The 11,310-nt window shown below is 42.5% G+C and overlaps 1 protein-coding gene across 2 annotated transcripts in view; it reads right to left on the bottom strand.

Annotated features, from left to right (window-relative positions):
• Positions 1–11,310, bottom strand: part of MAML3 (mastermind like transcriptional coactivator 3) — a 418,575-nt gene that overhangs the window by 103,126 nt on the left and 304,139 nt on the right. The gene's annotated exons all lie outside the window — the stretch shown is intronic.

The raw sequence follows: 11,310 nt of genomic DNA, 5'->3' as shown, positions 1-11,310 counted from the left end.
AGTGGTTCTCAAACTTCAGGGTCTATCACAATCACTTGGAGGGATGGTTAAACCCCAAATGCTCGGACTCACCCCCCAGAGTTTTTGATTCAGTGTGTCTGGGGTGGGGTCTAATTATTTGCCATTCTAACAAACAAGTCTCCAGGTGATGTTGATGCTGCTGGTCCTGGAACTACACTTCCAGAATCATTGTCCTATTGGCCTTCTAGATCTCTGAGAAATCTTCCCTGACTTCTCCTTTATCTTCACTAAGCTATGCATGTTCAGGGCCATCTATACATTTCCTTCACAGCACTGGCCCTCATCCTGTAATTATGTATCTGTGTGAGTATTTCACTAATGTCTGTCTCTGTGTTAGACTTCTGGGCATGAGGTTAGTGACCATCTCTGTTCAGCTTCTACTGAGTACCTGGCACATAGTATATTCTCAATAAATATTTGCTAAATGTGGATTGATCCCTTATATAATGTTTGCTCTAGTTAACTGAGGGTATATCACTGTTCCCTCCTGTGATGGTTAATTTTATGTGTCAACTGGATGGAGCTAAGGGATGCCCAGATAGCTGGTAAAATGTCATTTCTGGGTATGCCTAGAAGGGTGTTCCTAGAAGAGATTGATATTTGAAACAACAGACTGAGTAAAGAAGATCCCTCTCACCAAGTCAGGTGGGCATCATCCAGTCCATTGAGGGCCTCAATAAAACAAAAAGGTGCAGGAGCAGCCAGTTTGCGCTTTGCTTGAGCTGGGACATCCATGTCTCCTGCCCTTGGACTTTGGCATTTCTGGTTCTCAGGCCTTGAACTCAGACTGGGACCTAGATAATCAGCCCCTTGATTCCAGGCCTTCAGATTAGGTCTGAATTACACCACCAGTTTTCCTCATTCTCCAGCCGTAGATGGTGGCCTGTGGGGCTTCTTGGCCTCCATAATCATGGGAGCCCATTTCTACAATAAATCTCCTCTGATGTATATGTATATGTATATGTATATGTATATGTATATGTATATGTATATGTATATGTATTTGTATATCTATATCTATATCTATATCTATATCTATATCTATATCTATATCTATATCTATATCTATCTATATCTATCTTATTGATTCTTTTCTCTAGAGAATCCTTATATGGTTCCTATGTATGACTATTTTACTTACAAGGAGCTCATCTCACTTGGGAGTTGATACATTCTAGAGATTCCCTAAGATTAAGAAAATCATCAAATACTGCTGAATACCAATGATAATTAGGGAAAATGTGTCAGCACCAGAGAAACTGCTTACAAAGATACTAGTGCCTATTGTAAGGCCCACTTTCCTCGTGATTGAACTAAGCAGATGCCCAGCTATCCTGCATGAATGACGGCAATCACCAGTGACCAGGGCCTCCTCCACGGCTAAGAGAGAGAAGCCCTGCAGAGAAGGTGTCTCTGTGGCAGCCCTCGGGTTTCCTGATTAAGAGTCTCCTCCAAGTCCTGGCTTCCTATTGCTAAAATGCAGATGTAATAATAGTACTTAAACCTCATAAGGCTATTGGGATGATCAAATGGGCTATTATAGGGAAATAACTTGGTGCAATGTGTAGAAAGTAGCAAATACTCAAAAACATTATCTATTATTATGGGTTGGCATTATGGTAGACTTCATAATCTGGGTCTTTTAGGACCAATCTAATTTAAAATATTCTGCCCCAAGGTCATATTTCTTGACATTTTTTTTGGTCAGAAAAACATGGTTACACATGGGATCTCTATCAAACATGTTAATATTTATATACTATCTTGTATTTAAATAAATTCGGCAAGCATGTATTAAGTGACCACTGCACACAGTGTTTGGCTTGGCATCAGAGGCACGTACAGATAGGTAACAATCTCACGGGGGAGAGAAACATAAATAACCAACTAAAATGTAGGGCAGAATGAAACAAACATCATGAAGGCACCTATAATAATCTACAGGTATGGCAAGGAAGGTCACATCATTTCTGACTGAGGTGGTATCTGATTCGACCTGGAAAGTACAGAGTGATCTTGATGAGTAGAGAAACAGAGCGTTTCAGGCCATTCCAGGCCTCGGGAACATAATTGGCTGAGGCTCTGACTCCCTGAAGTGCATGGCTCACTCAGAGGAAAGAGAAAAGAACAGTGTGCCTGCAGAGATGAGGAGCATCGTGAGAGGAAGAGGAAGCTGGAAAGGCATTTGGGGTCAGATTATATATAATCTTGAATGTAATGCTAAGAAGTTAGCATTTTGCTCCATAGGTAACATGGTTCCAACCGTATCCTTTATATGAAGCTGCTCAATATTTTATCATTTTTTTCTCAGGTTTGGCTTAGGGAGGACGGGCATGATGTCAACAGTGATCTGATTGGCTGGATTTGTAACACTAGCGGTCCATTTGCCTCTACTTCTTTTACGATATTTTCTGCTACTTAGGCTATGTTGCCAACAAGTAAGTGGTCACAGGTGGTTATGACTATTTTCAAAACACCCAAGTGTTCTCAGGGATGTGATTAATTATGAAAGCAGGATTAGTGTAAATATCTAGATATAATTAGAAAGTTTCCTTACACATTCCTGACTCAGATTTCTCTCCACTATAATCCTACTGAGGTCTGAAGAGTTTCTTCAACTGATTCTGAGTGTTGACTTTTTATACTCCATGTCAAAATTAGGGGACACACACAGTCCTCACTTTCAGCTACGTGTTGAACAACCTGCTCATTTTCTTCTGCTCTGACTCTTCTGGTAAGATAGCATTTTGATGACTTGGACTTTCTCACTTGGGCAACAGCGCCGTGCCCAACTTTCTCCCTCTCTTTCGCCCACCTCTCATATAATGAAGAAATGACCTTTCCATCCATATGACTGCCGCAAGAGAATGTGGTGGATATGACACATGCCTTCAGGTCAGCAGTGCAAATCCTGGACATGCCATTTTTTTTCATCAAGAAAATGTCTGCAGCCCCTTGACAAACTTATTTGAAGATCCTGGCAATGCAGTGGCTGTTACACAAATGGCACAGAGGCCTCTGCTTTTCTTTGAAAGAGACTGCTTTTGAAGGAACACGAAACTGCAGAAATATCGGCTTATATCAGAATATAACTTCACGTTAAATGTGTTTTAAAGAAAAGAAGAAAATTGAAGAGAAACATGAAGTAGTTTCAGGACTGATGCTGAGCTACCCTATCACTCATTTCAGTGGAACTTAGTATGATGAGAGAAAATATCTCTTCCACTGTCACAATTTTCTCTAGGTTATTTCTGAAAATCTTTACTCTGGTTTTAGTGATGGGGAAAAAAAAAACCAACCTTATTCTCCGTTTCACTAAACCGAAAATCCAATCTCAAGTTGTTTACATTTTCAATCTTTTTAAAATATTGGGGTCATATGCGGGGCGCCTGGGTGGCTCAGTCAGTTGAGCGACTGACTTCAGCTCAGGTCATGATCTCACGGTTCGTGGGTTCGAGCCCCGCAACGGGCTCTGTGCTGACAGCTCGGGGCCTGGAGCTTGCTTCAGATTCTGTGTCTCCCTCTCTCTCTGCTCCTCCCCCACTCATGCTCTGTCTCTCTCTCAATAATAAATAAACATTTAAAAAAATTAAAAAAAATATTGGGGTCATATGTAGTTTTATATTCTACATATTTTCACCTACTAGATCCTGGACACTGGACATTCCCCATGTTCTTAAACACTCTTCTAAAATACTTCTACAGGGGCGCCTGGGTGGCTCGGTCGGTTAAGCGTCCGATTTCGGCTCAGGTCATGATCTCATGGTCCGTGAGTTCGAGCCCCGCGTCGGGCTCTGTGTTGACTGCTCAGAGCCTTGAGCCTGTTTCGGATTCTGTGTCTCCCTCTCTCTCTGCCCCTCCCCTGTCCATGCTCTGTCTCTCTCTGTCTCAAAAATAAATAAATGTTAAAAAAAAATGTAAAATACTTCTACAGCTTTAAAATATTCTTTCAGTTGAGTGTACCATAATTTGCTTAACTAGTCCTTTTGGTTATACAGTTATTTTTTTCCAATTTTTTACCACTATAAATAATGCTGCTATAATAATGCTAAATTATATATAGATGAGATTTTAAAAAAATTATATATATATAACATATATATATAATTTTTTAAAAATATATTATATATATACATATATATGTATATATATATGTATATATATATATTTTTTTAAATCTCATCTCTGATTGTGTTCTTAAGATAAATTTCCTTCAGTAGAATCGCTGGGCCAAGGGATAGGAGTCCCTTTGAGGACTTCTCTACATACACTGCTAAACTGTCCTATGCTTTTTTCCTATGTGTGAAACGTTTGGTGACACTGCTTGAAGGTTCCAATGAGAAACCCTATTATCAAATTGACTGGAAGCAGCAATTTCTGTTATCAGAGTAAATCTACTGTTATCATTATCGGAATGGATTATTTTGTTTGCCCCAATGGAGCTGATCACTGAGTTTCATTTTAAGTTAATTAGGTGAACTATCAATTGCAATGGTTGTGAACCACGTGTATTAGGCAACAAGCTAATCTAAGTAAAGCACACCTAGCTACTACCACAGGCCCCCCAGGACAACAGCAGAGGCTGAGAGCAGGACAGTCAGGGAACTTGGCCTGGCTGTTAGAACATACCATTTCTGAGTTCAGAGCCTGACTCTGCACCCTGGTAGCTGGAGAACTGTGAACCAGGCTCATTTTTCTCCCCTTCGTCATGTGGATAATAGCACATCAATTCAAAGGACGTGTGAGATTAAGTGAGTTCTAAGCATCTAGGAAGTACTTATGTTGTAAAATTATTAATTCCAAGCTCACAATTGCTTATGGAACTTCAAGGTTTGGAGAGTAGATGAAACCAGAAATAAGCCACCTAATTGGGATCAGAAGTTTCTAAGCTTCACACAGCCCTCTGCGTTGTTGGTAAGGCAACTGGAAGTCAAGATCATCATCATCATTATCATCATCATCACGGTGGTAAATAAGGCAGTCGGGGCCTTGGAGACAAAGGCTCCGGGGGACAAGTGCCTCCCACTTTGTGCTTGGTGCTAACTTTCTAGTGTGCGTTCTGGGCCTTAGGCCTCCTGCCAACCCCAGTCTGCCTCTTTGGAAAACAGATCTGTGGGAGGAAGAATCAGGCCTCCTGCTTTTGAGTCTCAGGAGTCCTCTCATTGGCCCTAGACCTATGGGCAGGGCATTTCTGCCAGGGTAGATGTTCTCCACATTTAAGCACAGCATCTGCTCCATCAGAAACTGGGCTTCCTTTGAATCCATTCCTTCCTTTTGCTAACCACAAACAAAAAGGAGGCAGCTGCGGAAGTACACATAGGCATCAGGGTTTCGGCAGGATGGCTGTCTGCGCTGGGGAGTTAACGGGCCCACTTCAGCGATCTGCTCCGCATCTAAACCCTAATCAGGCAGGAAGCTAGGAATCCTAATTCCAGTCCTAGTTAAGGAGTGGGAAAGAATAATCAGAACTTTATCTGCTTTGCTCTTCAACCAAATCGATGTCATCATCATCTTAACAGCGATGCAGGAAGCCATAGCCTTGACTCTGAGGAACAGAAGAAATGGTTGTCTATTATCTCTCCCCAAAGTGCTCGAAAATCAGGCAGGGGCGTGGGTGTGCCTTGATCCTTCCTATTTAGCTGCAGGTGTAGAACACATGCAGGGACGAGAAAACATAGTTTTAAGGTGAAAAAAATGGACCAAACGTAGGGGAAACTTGGATATTTTCTAGTTATATCTTTGGGGTGTCACTGGGTGTTAAGAAACTCATAAAGCTGGCTTACTCCTTCTTAGAACACCAATAAATGATTCCTCATCATCCAGCTCAGCCCCATTTTAACACACGTACCTTGTGATTATATGAATACGATCAGTTTCACACTACAGGTTACAAGATGAACCACTGGCAATGGTTGAAAAGGAACTCAGAACCCTTGCTGGGAATCCTGAACTGAAATGGTACTGCTGAGGCTAGCCCCCCACCCGAGGGAGGACCTTCACCATCCTCTGCCTACCTTCCATCCTTGTCCTTTTTCACAGACACACACACAGAACACCACTGACCGTGGCAGCCAGGGTGCCACAGAGGTATCGGACTGTGGCTGCTGCTGCTGCCTGTGTCATACCTCTCGTGGGTCTGCGTGTGAGTGTTGACCTTCCCTGTCCTTGGTGTTTGTGTGGGGGGCTCTGCTCAGGTGGGAGGCAATAGAATAGGAGTGGGATTTAAGGCATCAGCAGCTCATAAACCCATTGCCCAAGACCTTCACTTTACCTTCTGTAAAAATTCATTAAACAAGGAGGCCATTAGCCTGAGGTGCTTCCAATACCTCGACAGCCTAGGTAAGCAAACAAAAACCTAAGTCTGTAAATGCCTCCTGAAGAAATTAAAACCTAAGGACAACCAATCATAAACAGCCAACTGGGCTTTCCCAAGTAAGACAAATAAGTTAGAGCCAATCAAACAATTTCCTTGCTTTGCCTCTGCCTTTTCTCTATGCTCCCTAAGTCTTTCCCTTTAGTTCCTGTCTGTGCAGAGCTCCTAGCCATTTCTGGTTGGGTGCTGCCCCATTTGAATTGATTTTTTGCTCAAGCAAACTCTTAAAAATTTTAATATGCCTTGGTTTGTCTTTTTACACCTCCTTCACCCTGTTCTACTTTTCTTTTTTCCATAGCATTTACAACTAACACATCACATAACTTACACTTATTTATTATGTTTAATGTCTGCTAGAACAGAACGTAAGCTGCTCAAGGGCAGGGATCATTATCTTTTTTGTACACAGATGTTTTAAGCACTTAGGACAACAGTGGCTGGCACACAACAGGTACTCAATAAATATGTGTTTAATAAATGCATGCTTAATAGTCATTCTAATTTAGATTCTAGTTAAGCAATCGGTGAGTCCACGAGGCCAAGACCCATTCATCTACCTGAAATATTTACCCCCACCTCCTCACCCTTCAGGCTCAAAGCTGCTCCCGGCATCCACAAAGCAGTTAGCTCAGACACTGCCAAACAATCACTGTCACTTGGTAAAATTGAGGAGGAAGTAAAACATTTACTGAAGCAGAAACTCTGGGGGGCAGTAGCCTGGGTTGTTTTCACTTAACTAATGATGCCCATGGACACCCCACACCCACCTCAGTATTTATTTCAGAAGCGTTAAAACAAGCAAGTGTATGATTTTGATCTGTGATTCAAGAATATCCAAGGCTTTTGTTACATCTACAAATTGCTTATAGTGCCACTAACTAAAATGAGAAAAGATCCTTGCTTAAATGGCTTTCCATCCTCAGAATGACTCGTACATTTGTTCTAAGCACACGTTGAAGAATGATCTTGAAAGTATGCAAGAGAACAGAGAACAAAAATAAAATTATACTGAAGCTGGCATCTTTCAGCTTCTCCCAGTTGCTGAAAGGTAGATGTAGGGCAAATGTATAATTTTTTTTTTTGCCCAAACCAGGACAAGTGGCATAAACTGGGACTTTTTGGGCAGATTATATATATGGTCATCTTAGATATAATCAGCTTCTATCACATTAGAAGACGGGGGAAGGGCTAGCAAAGATCAGTGCACATGAAATGTCAAAGTTCTGTGGTTTGCATCCTACTTGATTTGAATTCAAGAGTCACAGATGTTGATCAAAATATTCATATTGCCAATTTACACTAATTTCACTAGTTTGTAAGTATCAGGCACGACTGTTCAATAAATGACCTAGCAAATTAATCTATTTCCCCATTAGTTTCCGACTCTTTAGCATGACAATATCAGATACCCTGTTCAAGCAAAGGCCATTCAAGCTGTGTAGCTGATGCGTTCTGATTCCTCCTCCGAGACACTTCCGTCTACTCACCACCCCCCCCACCACCGAGCACAGCCCCCCTCCTCGCCCCGATTTTTTCAGTTCTTGCGGTACTATCAGAATAAGTGAAAGAGGACCCTGATTTTCCAGAGGGACCAGGCAGTCTGAAAAGGTAAAGATGTCTTCAACATCATTAGCAGTTCATCTTCTCAAACCTCAGGGCAGCCTCTAGGCAGCCCCTCCTGCAACACCCCCCCTCCCCCCACCATTCCCCTCTTTTGGTGTCGGCTTATCAAATTAATGAAGCCTATCTAGACGGGAGGAAGTTGGGGCAGAAGACTGGCTTAAGAGTGATTCAATGCAAGCCCCTCCTTCCCTTTAAAAAAGAAGTATAAATAATGGGGGTGGGGGACCAGAATTTCTTTCTTTTAGAATGGGAAGAGGAAAGGGAAATGGTGTTGGGGGTGGGGTAGGGGGTTGCTCCTAGATTGTCTCCTAGTTCCCTGAAGGAGGAGATGTCTATTTACTTTCCCTGACTGAACATTTGCATGTTAAAAAGGCGCAGTTCCTTTGTGGGCAGGATTTACCAGGGCCGCGTTTTCTACTTGACAGAGCAGAGGGCTGGGTTAGGGCTCCAGGTAAAGGATGAAGCAACGTCCTGTGACTTCCCCTCTCACCTTTTGGTAAGACAGTATTCTCTCTCACACCGAGTCTCAGCGGGGCCAGGGTGGGATTTCCGTGACACTGTGCGGAGTGCGGCAGGCGGCAGGAGACAGATCCCACCCTCTGGCCGTGGGCCGTGAGGCTCCTAAGCACAAGGCAGTGCCATTAGAGCCTCCCCGCTCCCCGGATCCAGAGAGGCAATTTTCAGCACGAGGGACAAAACACATCAACATCTCTCATCACGTCACTGACCTAAATATAGACCGTGACTTCAAGGGGAAAGAAGTTGCACATTCTTTTATACCTGCAGATGCTGCAGAGCTCTTCAAACAAGCACTGGCTGGGAGGAACAATAGATAACCAGTCAGATGTGAAGGGAGGAGAGAGGAGAGAAGGGTGTTCTAGAATGATTGCCGTGATAAGGCCATTACGCTTTTCTCAGCTTAACATCAATCCTCATTTGTAACCTGGGGCCCGGATATGGCCCTGGGAGTGGTTTGGTGTCCCTTGAGAGCTTTTCCATGGGGAGTCCTGGGGGAGAAGGCGGGGGGGGGGGGGGGGGGGGGGTGGATTGTACCCTGCGTCTTCCTGGCTAAGCCAGACTGGTCTCTTCACTGGGTCAGGCAGGTCTCTGATTCAAAGAAAGGGGCCACTTGACTGAGAAGCCATTTCCTTCCCATCCCAGAAGAGTGTGCCGCTGGTTTCTTTGTTGTTCTTGAGCAGCCGTCCCTGGCAACCACTTTTAGCCACCCCCCCACCCCAATCCCAGCCCGTCACTTTCGCATCCTGACTCAATGCTTTCTTCCACGTCATTGTAGGCAAAACTTACAGACGACTGGAAAGCTGACGTGGGTTAGCTTTCTTGTTTGCGCCACGAGGGGTGTCTAGAGGGATTACTTTTCCCTCATAGCATGAACTCGCACCTGGGCAGAGTTTTTTAATGCTAAGTTCATAAGAGTGCTTGCCTTTTTATTAACTTAGGAATTATTCACCTGCTGGGTAAGCAGAAGGGCCACGTTAGAATCTTTTGTGAACACGAATCCCATAACTAGGGACCTGGAGAAAGATAACTGAACAAAGTATGGAGAGAATGGGAGTTGTCAGCAATTAGGACACAATTGTGGGTAATCAATTGCTGAGGAGAAGTCACATGTCTCTCACATATTTCTACTGCTCTTCCTGTTCACTCAGACAACTATCTGCATAAGAACAGCCTGCGCAGAGGCTCCCCTAACATAATTGCCTGCTGTTAGGGAACCAGCAAGCACTTTAGGCTTAAGCCGTCCACAACGCCAGTATTTAGGCTGAAACACAAACTCATGCTCTTTTGTGTTAGCAAAGCGTCCACAAATGCGGCCATCGGTTTGTTTCTTCAGAGAACACATATGCGACCATTGCAGGAACAGATCATATCACCACAAAAAGAGCCTTATCCTTTGGAAAAATAATTCTGGAAAATAGCCGAAAGACCACATCTCATTCAAGATAATACAAGGAAGCTAAAGGCACCACGACTAATGTCATAACATGAAAACAGTGAAAGAATTCCTATGAGAGCGGAGGACAAAAAGATAGCAAACTAGAAGCTCTAAAGGAAAGGTTTTGGCGAAAGCAAACCTGTTTGCACCCAAGATTAGTACAATCTCTGATATTAGTACAATATCAACATCTCCGTGGCTTCCCTGTCACAGTGAACCCCGTGGTGCTCACTGCTCTTTTAAAAAGTGAGGCTGAATCAGAGCATGGAAAACAGAGGGTTATATGTCCTCAGAATGAAAGACACCTGAAGGTTGACAGAAAAAATGGCTCAGGATTTTCAAATACCAGTTTTAGGCTACCAAAACCAGAACAGGAATCTACTTTCTTTATGATTCGCAAAACAGAGAGAGAGAGAGAGAGAGAGAGAGAGAGAGAGAGATTCTTAGCAATGTCCTTCTTCAACAAAGACTGACTGCTGATAGTTGTTTTTGTTTTTGTTTTTGTTTTTTTTTAACAGGGGTGAAGTTACTTGGAGATCCTGACACAGTGACAGGGAAGTCTTTCCAGAAAGTTTGCTTTCACTGGGTTTCTGCTTCCCTACACAGTCCCTTGGAAATCCCCTCTCTGAGATAGGTGCATGCAATTAAAAATTACCAGGGACTAGAGGGGAAAAAAAGAGACAATAATTTGGTCAAGAAGAAATATGCCCAGAGTCATTTTTTTTCCAATCCAATATCTTTGTTAATTAAGCATTTTCCAACCTATGCTGAGAATACTAATAGTAATCTCATACTATACTACTCATTACTAATAAAACATATTTATGAAATGGAAATATAATGTGCCTATTTCCAAAATGTGGTTATAAATGACTTACTCTAAGCCACAATTTAAAATGGTTTGAGAAATGAGTCTTTAATAAAGAACTGATGAGGATGATGACTGCTGATAATAATTCTATTTGGTGAGATTATGTGGTTTGCTATGGCAATTTGAGCTGAGGTGATTGCCTCAAAAATTACTGCGAGTAACTAATATAGGGAAATTTAATTGATGATAAATACAGCGGTGGTATGTCAACTCTTGAAAAAGTGAGCACGTAATTGAAGAATCCAGCATCGTCTTGCCTGCTGATTATATTCAGTCATTACAGTGCCGTCAGCATGTTATTTGTCTGACATCTCTGCACACAGTAGGCATTTAAAAAGTGAGTGAATAAGCACCTGCAATTATTCTTCAATGTGGGTTCCTGGATGCAATTATAGTTAATCGTAAGCCCATTAACATTTAGAAAAAAACAATTATAAGATGGCTTAGGAAGGAGACATAATGGTATTT

The sequence above is a fragment of the Puma concolor genome, chromosome B1 (genome assembly GCF_028749965.1).
Source record: "Puma concolor isolate L17-30 chromosome B1, mPumCon1.1.hap2, whole genome shotgun sequence".
Taxonomy (NCBI): domain Eukaryota; kingdom Metazoa; phylum Chordata; class Mammalia; order Carnivora; family Felidae; genus Puma; species Puma concolor.
The sequence above is the reverse complement of the archived record's forward strand: the minus strand, read 5'-3'. Positions and strand labels throughout refer to the sequence as shown.